This window comes from Bos javanicus, chromosome 3 (genome assembly GCF_032452875.1).
Source record: "Bos javanicus breed banteng chromosome 3, ARS-OSU_banteng_1.0, whole genome shotgun sequence".
NCBI lineage: Eukaryota > Metazoa > Chordata > Mammalia > Artiodactyla > Bovidae > Bos > Bos javanicus.
The window spans coordinates 111,006,128-111,025,498 of record NC_083870.1 but is presented as its reverse complement, the minus strand read 5'-3'; the positions used below and the strand labels follow the sequence as shown (position 1 = coordinate 111,025,498).

Here is a 19,371-nt window from a genome sequence, read left to right as displayed (position 1 = left end):
CTCCCTTACTCAGCTGTCCTCAAGGCCTAAACAGGTTTCTCCTCTGCAAACTTCCTTCATACGGATGGTGGTGGGGAAGAGTGAGGCCCCATGAAAGATAATTTGAGAGACCTCAAGGAGCCTGATTTTTGGAGAAGAGCTACAGGCATCAGAGTGGATCGAGTTCAAGCATGTGTGAAAACAACTTTTGAACGGCCCCAGTGTTCAGTCAGAATCTCTCTCTTTCATCCTTTCTGTCACATCTATTCACGCGGATGACAACTTATATACGTATATTCATATGCTGTTAATTCATGTGCTGCCACGTACATGCTCACGTGCACACTTACATTGACATATACATACGGTTGAGTGAGCACCCCACCCCCACAGGTTTAATTAGGTAATTGCCTTTATAGTCACATGTATACCCTGATGCATACATAGACTCCTACATATCTATACACATGTGTCTATGCAAACTCACAAATGTGTTCGTACACATTCATACAGCACTCTCACACTTACGTATGGACATATACGCAGTCACATACACACTCACAGGCAGAAATACACATGCACAGGCACCGGAAGAGCAGAAACACCCAGCCTCTCCTCTGGCTTTTCTATCCTATGCACAAAGCCGGAAGTCCATCTTCTCTCCAAGTGACACCACAAGCTTGCATTTGCTCTCTCCTCTTGCCAGTCTCCTAGTTCTTTCTGGAAAGTTGTTCGTATTATCAATAAGATATGCCCTACTCCTGGACATACTCCATTTCTACCCACTCACAGAAAAAAAAAAAAATGTCATTCCAAAAAAGGGCTTTGTTATCCCCTTGTCTCATGCCTGGAATAATCAGTATTTCCACAGACAACCTGGGAGGCAGGGAACATGAAGCAAGTGCACCTCAGACTAGGAGCACCTTTTTCTACCCAAAAGGCAGCCCTCACTCCCATATATCTAAAACTTTTTAATTCTAAAAGGGGAAATGAAGGGAAAATATTAAGGCCAGGGTTCTTCCTCAAAAGAACAGTACAAACATTGTCTCTGGGCACTAAAACTTCTTGGAATACCTCTCTTCTTCCCTAGAGGGCAGCTTCATGATGTCCGGTGAAACCCTCCCACCCCTGGAGGCTTAAAAATGTAAAGAGTGGGGGTAACCTGGGCTCACAAGACTAAAAGAAGCAACTATTTAGAGAGCAGGAGCTGGTTAGGGAGCAGGGAAGCAAACTGAAGACCCCTCCCAGCAGGAAAGCAGCTGCTGGAACACTAGATCGTGAATGTAGCAAGACTCTCCAAGGGGCCAGGGAGAAGGGGGTGGACATCCAACATTCCATGTGGGGGTGGAGGGGTGACTGCTTCAGGCAGTAGCAGCAGCTCCAAAGTAAAGTCTTATCAAAGCTGTTATGTAACCAAGAGAGCTGAGTAGAGCACAAACACCTCCCCTCCCCAAACAGGCACCCACACCCACACCCACCACCTCCCAGCACCCACAGCACAGGAAAACTCAGCTCCTCCCAAGCAACCAGAGAAGAATCATCTTGACGAGTTACAGGAAAAACATGATGGGTGAGGGGCTCCTTATTAACCAGAAGTCACATCTGGAAAGGTTAGAACTGGTTCCGTTTGGGGTCCCTAACTGCCTCCCCTTTTTTCTTGAACTCCCTGCCACATCCATTTTTTGCCCAGCATCCAGAAACTTTCTCCTTCCTCTCCCCTCAAGAAGGATGCCATTTGAATATTTGATTGTTCTCCTGGGGATGGGAGGTGAAGCTGCCATCATCCACTCCTGCCTGTTGTTCCCCCCCAGTCTCATCTGCATGTCCTGACATTTGGCTCTCATCCCCCTGGGATGACGAGAAGGGACCCAGAGAAATAAATCCTTGCTCTATTCCCTTCAGATTTACAAAGATGGAGCATAAGAACCCAGAAAACTGAGATGATCCTGACCCTAAGTTAGTGGGGAAAAGATTTACAAAGAAGATGAGGATTGAAATCCAGAACCCCAATCCCCCAATTTGAGTAGTTTTTTTTCTCCCCCATATTTTCCTCTTTTCCCATTGCCCCATCGCTAGTAGCCTCCTTCTCTGCTCCATGGCACTGAACAACCCCACCCACTCCTTGAGTCCTTTGCTTGGAAACCTTCCTCCCCAACAAAAGTCTCTCTCAAATGCTGCTCTGAGCTGTGGCTGGGCTGGGCAAAACATGAGACAGTCTTGCAGAGTATTTCACTGCCTCTTTCCCGAATTCAAAAGTATAATGGGCAGGGGTATGCTACATGGTATAATTACCCAGAACTCCTGAGCTCTACCCAACCCAGGCCTAAACCGGCAAAACCTGAACCCTCTTAATTCAGATCTGCCTTGAGCCTGAACTTCTGGGACCCAGTAGGAGAAAGGCTGATGTCAGTACCCCCAAGCTTATTGCACTAAAAACTATCCAGGAGAAGAGAGCTCACAGCAGAAACATCATCATCTAGCCATACCCGCACACTAACCATATGGTAGTTTTAGAAAGGGGAGGAGGAACTGAAACAGGAAAAGAGGGGTCCCTTTCCCAAATACTATTAAGAACAGTGAGGCCTAAGGCCAGAGGAAGGACCCCAAAATCTATCTGTCCATCCAAGGACTCTGTCCTTGGAAAGTGGGTCATTTGGAAGAATTTTTCTAGTGAGCCCTCAACTCTGCCCATCACCGGTCCCCCAGTGCAGCCCCATTCAATACTCAGGACAGTTCCAAAGCAGCAAATCCTACCGAGTCAAATTCAGCACCTGGGACAGCTCCCAGCCACTCTGTGGCCCCATTGCCAGAAAGGCAGGATGCCAGAAACGAAAGGCTTACCCCACTATACACCCTCTTTAGTACAGAAGCCCCTCTCCCATGCCCCTCCCACACTTGCTCCCATCCACCGGAGGCACCTGGTACTCCTCCTTTCTGTGTCCAAAGAAAGAAAAGAAACCCAGACACGAGACTTCCCTGAGTGAGCCTAGAGAGAGGACCCCACCCACCTCCTTTCAGCCCTGAGCCTCTCAACGCCACTCACAGCTGGTTCTAAAACCACTTTCCTTCTCAACCACCACCCCCAAAAATAAAAGAAATACTCACGTGGGGGCTCCCAGCCCTGCAGGCAGATGTGGTGGGGGGAGGCAGAGACAGGTAGCTCCCCACACCCTGTTCTGAGCCCCCTTCCTGAAAGAGCCAGCTCCCATCTGGACTGGGGGGAGGAAAGATATGTGGAAGCACTGAGTGAGGGGAGGGGAGAAGGAAGAGGGGAGGAGGCAAGAGCGGGGGACTGCAGGGTGGGGATGTCGGGATAGGGGCGAGGGAATCCTTTTTAATTTCATTCTCTCCCCATGTCTACATCAGCCCTGCAGGCTCAGCTCTTTAATATTTACACACAGGAAGAGGAGAGGATGAGAAAGAACAGAGAGTGAGGAGGGCAGGGGATACCTGAGCTCAAAGGGGATAGAGGCAGGAGCCTTGGAGAGCTGGGTGCTCACACCATCCCCAGGTCATTTCCATTCTGAGCTCTTGACTGGAAGGAAGAAGGAACTCTGGGACCATTCTGTCCCTTTGTTAACAAGACACTTTGAAACAGCATCAGAAAAAGATCAGATCCCCACCCACATACCTGGACACCCCCACAAACCCAGATTTCTTGGGTGCCTTATGTTCAGATGGTAGAGGCAGTATTCATGCACAAGCATGTTCTGATGCTTGGAGGCATGTTTGCATGTGGGCTGCTGTGTAAAGGCACATGAACATGTCAGCTAGCATGTACAGGTTTCTACAAGTATGTTTTCAGGATATGCACATGTAACAGCCCCTGCAATCATATGCAAACTTATATAATCATATGTGTAAACCAGTCCCCAAGCAACCTCCCCACAGCTCCCCAGCTACAGTCCCAAGGACAAGGCCACCCACCTCCCCAGACTCCCTTATTCACAGGCCCCTCCCTCAAAGCCTCACTTTTTCTTTCTGTGACATGGGGAGAAGGGATGGTGGGAAGGCATGCTGCATTTGAGCCCAGGGACTTGACAAGTTATTAGCAACGATGAGCTGGCAGCTCGTTACCATAACGATGTTGCCACCACCTCACCCCAGCTCAAACCCAGACTCCCCAGACAGCAGGAGGCCCGCTGAGCCAGCAGCCTTCAGACTGGGGGGCTGGGGGGAGAAGAGGGAATCAAGACATAGTGCTTGTAGAGTGGAGGGTACGCAGCTGTTCTTCCACCCCCCACTGAGAGACAAAGCTTTGAATCTACCAAGTGGGAATGACATCAGACTCTGGAAAGGTTTCCTGACCATGGGGCTGGTAAGATACTGGAAGGGGTCTGTAGAAGTCCCTCTAGACAAAAGCTTCTGTTGTCATTTGCTCCTCTGTCCCCTCACTCAAAAGAATCTCTTCTACTGATATTAGTAGATTACTAGAAAAAACGAACAAATAGGAGGCTCTTCTATGAATTTTGATTTTCTCACCTATAAAATGGGAACACTTTTCTTTATCATTTACCCGAGACTCTGGGAAAGTTTAATCAGAAAGAGTTTAAGAGTAACCACAAACCCTCCAAAATCAGACAAGCCCCAGAAGCTTCTCTACCTAACTGGAACCTATAAACCTATAAAATAAGGAACTATCAGGCCAAAAAAAATGCATCAGAAACTGGATGGTATGAAGCAAAATGGAGCTCAGCCAGCCCAGGTTCCAACATCAACTGGAGAGAGATGATGTGAGCTGCCAGGTAGCAGCCAGCTGCTGCCACAGAAGAAAGTCTGGGAGTCTGGCCTGCAGCAGTTTCAGCCCCTCACTGGCAAGAATTAAGAGATGCCATGGCCTACCTCAGTGGTGGGTATGGCTAGGAATCCCCATTCCCAGGAACATCTGTTAACTCCTTCTCTTTGGAAAGGGGTCCCAGGTCAAAGGGTCTATAGCCTTAGGGTTATTGAGTCTTTGCTTCTTTTCCCCAAATCCCCTCGGCTCTGTTTTAAGGAGCAAAAGGTGGGAGTGGGGGTTTCCAGGAATGGAAAGCAACATGGAAGTTTGGAAAGTTCCTGGGCTAAGATAGCTAGGAACCCACAAGTTTGCTGTGTGACCTTGGGCAAGTCCTCTCCCTTCTCTGGGCTTCAGTCTCCTCACTTTGTAATTAAGAGATTGGACCAAGTCAATTCTAAGTTTCCTCCCCTGGCCATCATTCTGTAACTACATATAAGCTCACTCCTTGGACATGAGCCCCCTGGCATTAAATGCAGTGGGCACTGCCTGCCAGATCAGTGGGGCAGTGGGGGGTGGGGGGTGCGGGGGTGTATCTGAGGCTGTTCATCCTATGTTCGTGTTCCTTTTAGAAACACCTGCCACCCTAGCCCTCCCAGCTCCCTTTTTAGACCCTGATTCACTGCCAACTCACGAAGCCTCTCCCACCCCTCCCTCCTCTCTTCTCCCCCTCTCTCCCAGCTAGGCCTTGGCAGCTGGGTGCAGAAGTAGCCCCAGCACTCAGGGAATGCTGGGCGGAGGTGGAGGGCAGTGCCCAGGGTCAGAGAGAGCACACCAGGGAGTACCACTCTCTAACCTTGGCCCAACCCAGCTCTTTGGGTCAGCAAAAGACCCGGGTTGGAGTCTTTCTGAACCTGTAATTAGCAGTGTGTGATTGTGGGGAATGCAATTCAACTCTCAAGCCTCAACATCCTCATCTGTAAGTGGGCATTATATTAGGTTGAACCACATGAAATTGCTGTTTTTGTAGGTAAAAAGCAAAGACAGTTGAATATTGGTAATTTCATATGACTTAACCTGCCCTGCCTGTTTCCTGGGGCTGTTGGGAAGAAGAGAAAGAGTTGAGAGGGGAGCATTTTTCAAAAGCCCTGAACTGATACAAGGACATTGTCCCTTAAATTATTATTACTTCAAAGAGCTTTTGCACAGACCCACCTGGAGTCAGTGGGCTGAACCAATGACCCAGAACTTAGAAATTGAGGACTTGGGAGTCTAGAGACAGCCACCTGCTCTGATGACTAAGAACAGGACAGAAGCCTCCACCTGGCCTCCTGAGCCCGTGGCGCTAAAGGGCCCTTGGTGAAACATCACTGGGGTGACACAGGTTCCAGACCTCAAGAAGGAGAAGCACACACAGGCACATACACTCCAGCTGCACCCCCGCCCCACAACCCCCAGGGGCCTCAGTGTCCAACTAGAACACAACCAGTAGCATCACAGAGGGTACCCCCTGGGGTAGGTGAAGGTGGGAACCAAGGTGGAAAGTGCCATGCAGCTCTTGCCTGAGTGGGGTGAGGAGTCCCTGGGGAAGGGGTTTGATCTGACCTCAGAAAAGTCCCATCTCTCTGTCCCATCCCCAGCACCTCACCAGGCATCCCCTGGGGGAGGAGGGGACAAAGCCTAGGTGTGCGTGATTTCGAATGAACCCAGCTCAGATACATTCTCACACAGCACGCACCCCCCAACCACACACACACACATTCACGCAGGCCACGGATACCCGAACCCACTCTCGGAAACAGTCACACCAGCACACACACATCTGTTCACATACACACTCAGAGGACCCTCCCCCCCCCAAGCACACACGGTGACAACACACACACTCACACACATGTTCACAGATACATACACGGGAACACCCTCCATACTCACACTGCATACACCCACGGACACGCACACACTCACCCACAATGACACACGCACACTCTCGCTGCATACACTCACTGGCACACACAGCCACCCACAGACCCACACGGTGACACACACGCTCATCACAGACACACAGTGACATGCACTCACACTCACACACCTGCAGAGGAAAACTTCTCTCCGGATCTCCCTGAAACCTCCACTTCCCCCCACCACCCTGCTGGCTACTCCCGCTCAGACCCAAGCCTCAGCCGGCCCGGGGCTGGGCCGGGGCTGGTAGCCCCGCGGCTCTCCCCAAGAGCCGGTCCCCGCTCCTCGTGGTCTCCCAGCCGTCCCTCTGGTCAGGCCCGCGGACAGCCAGGCCCGGGCGGGGGCGGCGGAGGAGGCCCAGCCTTCCCCCATCCCCGGACCCGGAGCCGAGGCGGCCGGAGCCCGGGGCGTGGGCGGCGCCGGGGCCGCAGCCAGGCCGAGGCTGGGGGGCGCTGCAGAGGGCGCGGCGCGCGCGGCCCGGTCCCCACCCCTCCCCGCGGCTTACCTGGCCCGGCTCGGGCTCCGGCCGGGTTACATGGTGCCGGCGGCCCGGGCCGGGGGCGCTGCGGCGGCGGCGAGCGGGCGGGCAGGGACGGGGCCCGGCACTGCGGAGCCCCCGGCGGAGGGGCCGCGCCGGCTGCGGAGCCCCGAGCGAGCGCCGAGCGGCAGCGGGCGCGGGAGCGGGAGGTGGCCAAGCCACGGAGGCTGGATTTCCCGGGGACCAGGAAGGGGAGGCGGGGGGATCCCGCCCGCGCGCTCCGCCCCCGCCCCCGCCCCCGCGCAGGGCTGCCGGGCCCGGAGCCGGCGAGAGGGAGGGGGCCGAGCTCCCCGCCCCCGCACGGGACCCAGGAGGGCCGAGGTCGCCGCCAGCGGACGGCCGCCCAGGTCTCCGAGGAGCGCCCGCCTAGGGGAGGCTGAGCGACGGCGCTGGGAGGCCCAGGCGCGGGTGCGAATAAGCTCCCCCTCCCCGGGGACCACCGGGTCCGCGTCCGCTGGGGACCCAGGAACGGGCACACACAGTGTCACGGTCACGCACGGCCGCCTAGGCACAGGTCCGAAGCCCAGAGACGGGCGCTTGGGGAAAGAGTCACACAGCCTCCCAGACAGGGTCTCGCGCCCCACCGAGGCACAGTCACACCCTGAATGTCACACAGCCCCCCGGGCGCATCCCTCTAGGAGACGCTTTTCGGGTTTCGCGGATGAGCTACCCGACTGCAGCTGCTGGCCGCAGGTCTAAGGGCCCCTCTTCAGCCCTGCGTCCCCGGCTGGGGCGCCGTGCCGGGCTCAGAACCACAGACTGGATAGAGTCCCTCACCCACAGCCCCGGCAGCCCCACTGTGTGGAGGGAAAACCCCGCTCGACCTGCGGGCTTTGCCGGGGCCCCACCTGTGCCCACTGTGTCCGCCCACCTCTAGGCCCTGAGCCAGGGGTCGTGCCAAGGCGGAGGCGGGGTGGGGGAGGGAAAAGGAACGGTCCGGAGCACAGCCGGAGGCTGCAGAGCCGGGACTCGGGCTGCGGGAGCCAGGAGAGGCGGAGGAGAAAGGACTGCAGCAGTCCCTGGCTGGAATCCGTCTTGGCGCCCAGGGCGGTGCTGTAATGGGGGGAGGGGGCGCACTGGGGAAACCGCTTGGGGAGGGGCTGGCTCTGGGTTCTGATTTCCTGAGGTGGGTGTGAGGGGAGCTCGGCCTCAGGCGCTGAAAGTTGGGGTGGAGAGTAGCGTGCATCCTTAAAGCCGTCTTCCCTCTTCCTTCGTCCACCTTTTCTGGTCTGGAAAGCTGGGACGGTGAGGAGTGGGTTTGGGAGGCTAGGGAGACTGACCATCCTCCTCTCTAGAAATAGACAGACCTTGGAATAGTTTTGATTCAATATCCACCCGACAACCTTCTCCCTGTACCTCTTTGGGGCCACTGGCTCTCCTTATATAAAGGGGGAAACTGAAGATAGAAGAAGTAGAAGTCACAGGCCCAAGTGAATTAAAACTGAGAGTCACACCCTTTCCCCTTTTCCCAAGATGTTTAAAGATGCCACATGACATAAAGTTCTGGGGGGAGATAGGCAGACTGGTCACCTGTCCTGCTGCCTACAAGACCTAGTCAATCAAGAAGTTTCACCCTGAGCTAAGGTTGCAGAGAATTCCCAGCCCAGAGATCAGCCAAGACCAGATGTCAGGGAAAATCAGATAGAAAGCTGATTCTAGGAACCCACTTTAGAACTGCAAGAAGCATCTCACTTGCCATGAAGCATAAGAACAGCCTTCATGCAGGATGTTAAAAGGCACCGCCACGTTTTCTCAGGGTTTTTTTAATTATTATCATTTTATTTATTTATTTTTGACTGTGCAGGGTCTTCATTGCTGCCTGCAGGCTTTCTCTGGTTGCAGTGAGCATGGTGCACAGGTGTCCCATTGCAGCGGCTTTTCTTATTTCGGAGCACAGGCTCTAGGGCGTGCAGGTCCAATAGTTGGGGCACATGGTCATCGTTGTCGCACAGCATGTGGAATCTTCCTGGAACAGGGATCGAACCCATGTCTCCTGCATTGTCAGGCGGATTCTTAATCACTGGACCACCAGGGAGGTCCTTCTCAGTTCTAAAATGTACATTCTGTTCACTATTCTGAAACTGGAAACGCATCTCACAAAGGATAGGGACATTTTATGTGGTTCTCTACTTTTCTCTTACAGTTTGTATAAAAGCATTGACATATATTAGAATTAGGAAATGGTGTCGTTTTCATCTGTTCCCTCCACGAATATTTACTGATTGTACCTGGCACCTTGCTAGCCTGCTGGGGCATAAAGATTAGTCAGACAGACTTTAGACAGTGTTCTCTCACACCCATCCAGTAGTGTATGAGGGAGACGGAGAGGTAAATCAGTCATTACTCTCAGGGCCAGCTTCACAGGAGTGTGAGTGTGCAGTCACACAGAGCCCCACACTTACAAGCTTTATGCTCTGCTGTCACTGTTTTGAAATTCTCAATAATTTCTTTAACAAGGGACCTTGCACTCCACAAATCATGACTGCTGTGTTAAGAATTCCATGCCTTAATAGAGATGAGCACTAAATACTTTTAGAATCTAGAGCTCTGTCTGGGTGAAGAAAGGTAGTCAAAGAAGTCAAGAAGCATAACAGAAGCATTTGAATAGAGTCTCCAAGACTAGAAGAGAGAATTAGAGAGCCACACAGGTGCAGAGACAGAGAAACTCATCAAAATGTCAGTCAAGCAGTATGGCAGACTAGGTGCCTGGTTGATCCTCCCACTGAAAACATGATAAATGATTTTTTTTAATGATAGATGAAATATATTTTTAAATCTTCTTAAATGCATCAATGAGCTGGTTAAAAAAAAAAAAAAAATCCCTCCAGCCAAAATCTAAGTGAAGACAGAACCAGAGAAGTAAGCAGAGCACTGAAGCCAACTTTAGCCTTGGGGACTATAATACCTTGGTTGCAAAAGTGGCACTAATTTACCCCTCCATGAATCCATGATTTTGCCATATGACTTTGCAACTCCCTGCATCAAGAAAAGGCTCTGTTTTTCCACTCCTTAAATCTGGATGGACTTGTGACTTGCTTTAACCAACAGAATATGGAAACAGTCATGGTGTGTCTATTCTGAGCCTAAGCTGTAAGAAGCTTGCCTGCTTCTACTCTTTCTCCTGGTCTTCTGCCTTCTTTGTGAGAACAAGCCTGGTAACCTGCTGTTGGATGAGAGACAAGATGCAAGAGAGCCTTGCTATCCAAGACAAGGTCATCATAGATCAGCCTGTAACCAGCTGACCCCCAAACATGTGAGAGAGTCCAGCCAAGAGCAACAGAGACATATATCTCACTGTGGCTGACTGTAGACACTTAAGTGAGACCAGCTGAATGAGAAGAACCACTCAGTCGGTCCGAGGACTGTTGAGTAATAATAATGCTTATTAATTGGAGCCACTGAGAAAACCACTATTCTAAAGGACACAGGTACCCCAGTGTTCATTGCAGCACTATTCACAATAGCCAGGACATGGAAGCAACCTAGATATGTATTGACAGAAGAATGGATAAAGAAGGTGTGGTATATATATATGGTGGAATATAACACAGCCATTAAAAAGAATGAATTTGAATCAGTTCTAGTGAGGTGGATGAACTTAGAGCCTGTTATATGAAGTGAAGTAAGTCAGAAAGAGTCAGGTCAGGTGGTTCAGTAGTCCCATCTCTTTCAGAATTTTCCACAGTTTATTGTGATCCACGCAGTCAAAGGCTTTGGCATAGTCAATAAAGCAGAAATAGATGTTTTTCTGGAACTCTCTTGCTTTTTCCATGATCCAGCAGATGTTGGCAATTTGATCTCTGGTTCCTCTGCCTTTTCTAAAACCAGCTTGGACATGGAAGTTCATGGTTCATGTATTGCTGAAGCCTGGCTTGGAGAATTTTGAGCATTACTTTACTAGTGTTTGAGATGAGTGCAATTGTGAGGTAGTTTGATCATTCTTTGGCATTGCCTTTCTTTGGGATTGGAATGAAAACTGACCTTTTCCAGTCCTGTGGCCACTGCTGAGCTTTACAAATTTGCTGGCATATTGAGTGCAGCACTTTGACAGCATCATCTTTCAGGATTTGAAATAGCTCAACTGGAATTCCATCACCTCCACTAGCTTTATTCATAGTGATGCTTTCTAAGGCCCACTTGACTTCACATTCCAGGATGTCTGGCTCTAGGTGAGTGATCACACCATCGTGATTATCTGGGTCGTGAAGAACTTTTTTGTATAGTTCTTCTGTGTATTCTTGCCACCTCTTCTTAATATCCTCTGCTTCTGTTAGGTCCATACCATTTCTGTCCTTTATGGAGCCCATCTTTGCATGAAATGTTCCCTTGGTATCTCTAATTTTCTTGAAGAGATCTCTAGTCTTTCCCATTCTGTTGTTTTCTTCTATTTCTTTGTATTGATCCCTGAGGAAGGCTTCTTATCTCTTCTTGCTATTCTTCGGAACTCTGCATTCAGATGCTTATATCTTTCCTTTTCTTCTTTGCTTTTCACTTCTCTTCTTTTCACAGCTATTTGTAAGGCCTCCCCAGATAGCCATTTTGCTTTTTTGCATTTCTTTACCATGGGGATGATCTTGATCCTTGTCTCCTATACAATGTCATGAACCTCTGTCCATAGTTCATCAGGCACTCTATCTATCAGATCTAGGCCCTTAAATCTATTTCTCACTTCCACTGTATAATCATAAGGGATTTGATTTACATCATACCTGAATGGTGTGGTGGTTTTCTCCACTTTCTTCAATTTAAGTCTGAATTTGGCAATAAGGAGTTCATGATCTGAGCCACAGTCAGCTCCCAGTCTTGTTCTTGCTGACTGTATAGAGCTTCTCCATCTTTGGCTGCAAAGAATATAATCAATCTGATTTCAGTGTTGACCATCTGGTGATGTCCATGTGTAGAGTCTTCTCTTGTGTTGTTAGAAGAGGGTGTTTGCTATGACCAGTGCGTTCCCTTGGCAAAACTCTATTAGCCTTTGCCCTGCTTCATTCCGTACTCCAACGCCAAAAATTTGCCTGTTACTCCACGTGTTTCTTGACTTCCTACTTTTGCATTCCAGTCCTCTATAATGAAAAGGACATCTTTTTTGGGTGTTCTAAAAGGTCTTGTAGGTCTTCATAAAACCATTCAACTTCAGCTTCTTCAGTGTTACTGGTTAAGGCATAGGCTTGGATTACCGTGATATTGAATGGTTTGCCTTGGAAACTAGGCAGATCATTCTGTCATTTTTGAGATTGCATCCAAGTACTGAATTTCAGACTCTTTTGTTGACTATGATGGCTACTCCATTTCTTCTAAGGGATTCCTGCCCGCAGTAGTAGATATAATGGTCATCTGAGTTAAATTCACCCATTCCAGTCCATTTTAGTTCACCGATTTCTAGAACGTTGACATTCACTCTAGCCATATCCTGTTTGAGCACTTCCAATTTGCCTTGATTCATGGACCTAACATTCCAGGTTCCTATGCAATATTGCTCTTTACAGCATCAGAAAGGTCTTTACAGAATTGCTTCCATCACCAGTCACATCCACAACTGGATATTGTTTTTGCTTTGGCTCCATCCCTTCATTCTTTCTGGAGTTATTTCTCCACTGATCTCCAGTAGCATATTGGGCACCTACCGACCTGGGGAGTTCCTCTTTCAGTATCTTATCATTTTGCTTTTTCATACTATTCATGGGGTTCTCAAGGCAAGAATACTGAAGTGGTTTGCCATTCCCTTCTCCAGTGGACCACATTCTGTCAGACCTCTCCACCATGACCCGTCCTGCCTCTTGAGAAAGCTATATGTAGGTCAGGAAGCAAGAACTGGACATGGAACAACAGACTGGTTCCAAATAGGAAAAGGAGTATGTCAAGGCTGTATATTGTCACCCTGCTTATTTAACTTCTATGCAGAATACATCATGAGAAACGCTGGACTGGAAGAAGCACAAGCTGGAATCAAGATTGTCAGGAGAAATATCAATAACCTCAGATATGCAAATGACACCACCCTTATGGCAGAAAGTGAAGAGGAACTCAAAAGCCTCTTGATGAAAGTGAAAGAGGAGAGTGAAAAAGTTGGCTTAAAGCTCAACATTCAGAAAATGAAGATCATGGCATCTGGTCCCATCACTTCATGGGAAATAGATGGGGAAACAGTGGAAACAGTGTCAGACTTTATTTTGGGGGCTCCAAAATCACTGTAGATGGTGATTACAGCCATGAAATTAAAAGATGCTTACTCCTTGGAAGGAAAGTTATGACCGACCTAGATAGCATATTAAAAAACAGAGATATTACTTTGCCAACAAAGGTCCATCTAGTCAAGGCTATGGTTTTCCAATGGTCACATATGGATGTGAGAGTTGGACTGTGAAGAAAGCTGAGTGCCGAAGAATTGATGATTTGAACTGTGGTGTTGGAGAAGATTCTTGAGAGTCCCTTGGACTGCAAGGAGATCCAACCAGTCCATCCTAAAGGAGATCATTCCTGGGTGTTCTTTGGAAGGACTGATGCTGAAGCTGAAATTCCAGTACTTTGGCCACCTCATGCAAAGAGTTGACTCAGTGGAAAAGACCCTGATGCTGGGAGGGATTGGGGGCAGGAGGAGAAGGGGACGACAGAGGATGAGATGGTTGGGTGGCATCACCGACTCAATGAACATGAGTTTGAGTGAACTCTGGGAGTTGGTGATGGACAGGGAGGCCTGGTGTGCTGCGATTCATGGGGTCGCAAAGAGTCCGACATGACTGAACAACTGAACTGAACTGACTTAACTGAAGTCAGAAAGAGAAAAACAAATATCATACATTAATGCATATATATATGGAATCTAGGGGAAAAAAGGGTATTGAAGAACCTCTTTTCAAGGAAGGAATGGAGATGCAAATGTGAGAATGGACTAGTGGACACAGTGGGGGAGGGAGAGAGTGGGACGAATGGAGAAAGCAGCATCAACATATATATACCATCACGTGTAAAATGGATAGCTGGTGAAAAGTTGCCATATAACACAGGGAGCCCCATCTGGCGCTCTGTGATGACCTAAGCGGGTGGGACAGCGGGGACGGGAGGGAGGCTCAAGAGGGATATATGTACAAATATGGCTGACTCACATTGTTGTACAGCAGAAACCAATACAACATTGTAAAAAAATTTTTTTAAATAAACAAATACAATACTATGGGCAACAAAAATAAATAAGTAAATAAAATGTTCCCAGATAGGTAGTACCCCAGGTGTCTAGCAGAAGAAAACATAAATCTTTGTTAGAGGAACTCACTTTCATCTCAGGATTCAAATAATTTCCAGCAATAAAATTCCAAAGAAAATGAACAGCAACAAATAGCAGAAACTCATCTACAAAGGAACCAGTTATTAGAATTATGAGACACAGATTATAATATATGTTTGATATATTTAGAGAAAATAATCCTGTTGCTTTTGGCTTTTTTTTTCTTGTCTTATTGTGCTGGCCACAGAACAATGTTAGGTAGAAGTGGTGATGGTGGGTATGTTTGTTTTGTTCAGAATTTTAATGCTCCACACTTTTTCTTTAGGATGATACTTATTGTGGGATTTTTGAATACCTCTCTTGATCAGGTAAAGGAAGTTCCACTTTATTGCTAATTTACTACAAGTTTTATCAAACATATGTTGAATTTTTCAAAGGTTTTTTCTGCATCTTTTGACATGATCATATGGTTTTTCTCCTTTAGTCTATTGCAATCAATTCCATTTCAGTTCAGTTCAGTTGAGTCACTCAGTCATGTCCGGCTCTTTGTGACCCCATGAACCGCAGCATGCCAGGCCTCTTTGTACATCACCAACTCCCGGAGTTCACTCAAACTCATGTCCATCGAGTCAGTGATGCCATCCAGCCATCTCATCCTCTGTCGTCCCCTTCTCCTGCCCTCAATCTTTCCCAGCATCAAGGTCTTTTCAAATGAATCAGCTCTTTACATCAGGTGGCCAAAGTATTGGAGTTTCAGCTTCAACATTAGTCCTTCCAATGAAGACCCAGGACTGATCTCCTTTAGGATGGACTGGTTGGATCTCCTTGCAGTCCAAGGGACTCTCAAGAGTCTTCTCCAACACCACAGTTCAAAAGCATCAATTCTTCGGCGCTCAGCTTTCTTCACAGTCCAACTCTTGCATCCATACATGACCACAGGAAAAACCAGAGCCTTGACTAGACGGACCTTTGTTGGCAAAGTAATGTCTCTGCTTTTGAATATGCTATCTAGGTTGGTCATAACTTTCCTTCCAAGGAGTAAGCATCTTTTAATTTCATGGCTGCAATCACAATCTGCAGTGATTTTGGAGCCCAGAAAAATAAAGTCAGCCACTGTTTCGACTGTTTCCCCATCTATTTGCCATGAGGTGATGGGACATTTATTAATATTAATATTAAATTTCACTAATATTAATTTTACTTTCCTGAGATAAACCAAACTTACTTGAGGACTTTAGCATTTATTTTACATATACTATTTTATTTGATCTAGTAGTGTTTTTTTTGGATTTTTGCATCCTGTATTAATAAATGAAATAACCCTGATGTTTTCCTGTTTTTTGTTATTTAGGACTTGGTTTCTAAGTTATTCTAGCTTCATAGAGTGTGTTCTTGTCTCTGAAGAAGTTTGTATAAGAATAGGATGATTTGATAGTTGTAAGTTTGGTGAGACACATCTGTAAAGCCATCTGGAACTGGTGCTTTTTTGTTTTAACGGAAAGTTTTTTGTTTGGCCTTGTTTTGTTTTGTTTTACTATTACTTCTGTTTCTTTAACAAGACCTTCATTTATTTTTTTGCTGCCCTGTGTGACTTGTTTGATCTTAGTTCCCTGGCAGTGAAAGCGCTGAGTCCTAACCACTGGTGCACCATGGAATTCCCTAACAGGACTATTTACAGAACTATTTCAAGTTTTCTATTTCTTCTGCATCAATTCTAAGAATTTATATCTTGCTACGAATGTGTATTTTGTCTAAGTTTTCAAACATATTGTCATAAAGTTAATGATGAAATTCTCTTTTTATTTAAATTGGAGGATAATTGCTTTACAATGTTGTGTTGGTTTCTGCCATACAATAGTATGAATCAGTCATAACTATGTATATATATCTCCCCTCCCTCTTGAGCCTCCCTCGCACTGCCCTACCCCACCCTACCCTCTAGGTCATGACAGAGGTCATCACAGAGTGCCAGGCTGGGCTCTGTGTTGCGCAGTAGCTTCCCACTAGCTGTCTCTTTTACATAGAGTCGTGTATACACGTCAGTGCTATGCTATGCTATGCTCTACACGTCAGTGCTACTTTCTCAATTTGTCCTGCCCTCTCCTTCTCACGCTGCGTCCACAAATCCATTCTCTATGTCTGCGTCTCCATTCCTTCCCTGCAGAAGATAGGTTTATCAGTACCACTTTTCTAGATTTCATATACGTGTGTTGATATATGATGTTTGTTGTTGTCTTTCCAACTTACTTCACTCTGTATAACAGGCTCTAGGTTACATCCACCTCACTACAATTGACTCAGATTCATTCCTTTATATGGCTGAGTAATATTCCATTGTATGTACATTATCTTTTGAATCTGCTTCCTCTGTAATTGTGCCTCCTTCATAATATGTATTCGTGCCATCTCTCTTTTTCTTGATTCTCATTGCCAGAGACTTGTCCATATTTTAATTATTGTAAAGGATATTTTTTTTTTTTGCTTTGTTGATCTTCTCTACTGTATCTTCTAATTTCTTGATTTCTGCTCTTATTTTTATTGTCTACTTCCCTCTATTTTCTTCAAGTCTACTCCTTCTTTAAGTCACTGCTTAAATTGGAAACGTAGTTTCTTAACTTTTGGCTTCTCCTTTTATTCTTATGTTTTTTCTTAAATGTTCCACAGTTCTTTTTTCTTGGTGCCCTGGATTTAAGTTGCTTCATGCAGTACCTTCATTGCCAAGTGTGGGTTCTTCCTCGTGGCGTGCAGGATCTTTAGTTGCAGGCATGCAGGATCTACTTCCCTGACCAGGAATCAAACCCAGGTCCCCTGCTTTGGAAGCATGGGGTCTTAGCCACTGGACCACCAGGTAAGTCCCACTTTTTCCTCTTTTTAAATATAAATAGAAAGGCTATAAATTATTCTTGGGAATTCCCTGCCAGTCCAGAGGTTATAACTTGGCATTTTCACTGCTAAGTGAGGGCCTGATTCCATCCCTGATGGAGGAACTAACATCCCACAAGCCTTGAGGCACTGAACTCCCCCCAAAAAATTACCCTTGAAAAACTATTTTCACTGCATTTCACATGTTTTCATTATCATTCAATTCTGAATATTCTAAAATTATCATTGTGATTTCTTCTTTGATCTGTGAGTTATTCGGAAGTGTGTTAATCATTTCCAAATAGCATTATTTAATGTACATTTTTGTTATTATCTTCTAACCTCATTGTATTGTAATCAAAGAATCCTGCCTGCAGGATACTTATTCTTTGAAACTGCTGTGACTTAATCAATGCTTGTAAAGGTTACATGTGTGCTTGTGGTAGTTAGTCTCCAAGGTGACCCCCCGTTATTCTCCTCTCAAGGTATTTATTCTTTTGGGTAGTCCCCTCCCACAATGAAATAGGGCTGTTATGTACAGTCAATAGGACACTGCAGAAATAACAGTATGTGACTTCTGAAGCTACATCGTAAAACATTTCGCAGTGTCTATCTTTCAGTCTGAAGTTGCTCACACTGAGGGAAGCTAGCTGCCATGTCCTGAAGACACTCAGCCCTGTGGAAAGAACTGCACGGGAAGGAACCAAAGCTTCCTTCCAACCACTAGCACCAACTTACTAGTTATGTGGGTGAGTCTGTTTAAAAGCAGATCCTCCAGCTCCAGGCAAGTCATCAGAAGACTGCAGCCACTTACAACATTTATGTGACTCTCATGAGAAATATTAAGCGGAAACTACCCAGCCAAGCTGATCCTAAATTCCTGACCCACAGACACTTAGAGAGTTTTAGAATGTTTATTTTCATTTTACACTACTGAGTCTGTACAGCAGTGGATAACTAAGACCGTTTTGGAGAAGATTTTGTACTCTCTAATTGTAGAAAGGAGCTTTATGTACAGTCAAGCTTCTGTTCATTCAGTTTTATTGTTTATATCTTCAATATGTTTATTGAAACCTTATCTGCTTGACTTGTCCACAATTTTTTAAAATGTGCTGAAATCTCCTCTTGTGACAGTGGATTTGTCTATATTATATTGCAGCCTTATCAAATTTTCTTTATGTGGTTTAAGGCTACTTTGTTAGGTGCATGCATGATAGGATTAAAGAGGAAAAATAAAGCTATCATTTTTTTCAGATGATATAATTGTCTGCCTAGAAAATAATCTAAAGACAAATTATCGTATTAGATCTAATTGTATTTAGCCATGTGTCTGGATAGAAGACCAATTTACAAGAGTCACTTGCATGTTTTTACATTAACACAATAATAAAACACGTAATTTATAAAAGTATGTCACTTATAATAGCCATAGAGATGTTAGATATTTAATATTAAATCTAATAAAAGATACATAATAGCATAAATATTTACTCAAAGTCATTTAAAAAAAGACCCAATCAATGGAGAGATTTCACATTCATGGATAAAAAATTATAATTTTTTTAATGATCTCAGTTCTTCCCGTTCAATGTTATTTCAATTTTAAAAAATTTGATAAGCTGATTCTAAAGTTATTATGGAAAACTAAAGAACCAAGAACAACTAAGACATATTCTTTTAAACTTTTTATTATGAAAAATATCAAACATACACACAAATATATAGTAGAGAGATAACTATAATCCCCCCACCCGCATGATCTATTACCTATATTCAATTATTATTATAAATTCCTGGCCGATTTTGTTTAATCTATATCTTCTAGTCTCCCTCTCCATATTATTTTGAAGCAAGTCATAAACATATTTTATTAATACATATTTTAGTATGTATATAATGATCACATTTTTAAAATTTGACAATCCCTTAATATCATCAAACATCTAGGGAAACAGCCAATCAAATTTTCTGGCTTCTCATACATTGTACAGTGGACCTTTGAACAACATGGGTTTGAACTGTATATGTCCACTTATACGCAGATTTTTTTCAATGAACGTGTGAAGGCAATGGCACCCCCCTCCAGTACCCTTG

At 46.1% G+C, this 19,371-nt stretch overlaps 1 protein-coding gene across 3 annotated transcripts in view; it reads right to left on the bottom strand.

The window, feature by feature from the left end:
- Positions 1 to 7,343, bottom strand: part of DLGAP3 (DLG associated protein 3) — a 61,875-nt gene extending 54,532 nt beyond the window's left edge. The window contains exons 1-2 of one of the 3 annotated variants that reach the window (XM_061412583.1): positions 3,430 to 3,525; positions 3,085 to 3,193 (exon numbers count right to left, since the gene is read on the bottom strand). The gene's annotated coding sequence lies outside the window, so the exon portion shown is untranslated. Of the gene's footprint in view, positions 1 to 3,084; positions 3,329 to 3,429; positions 3,526 to 7,160 lie in introns of those variants that run through there. The other 2 variants (XM_061412582.1, XM_061412584.1) reach the window with 2 other exon arrangements.
- Between the last annotated feature and the right edge of the window lie 12,028 nt (positions 7,344 to 19,371).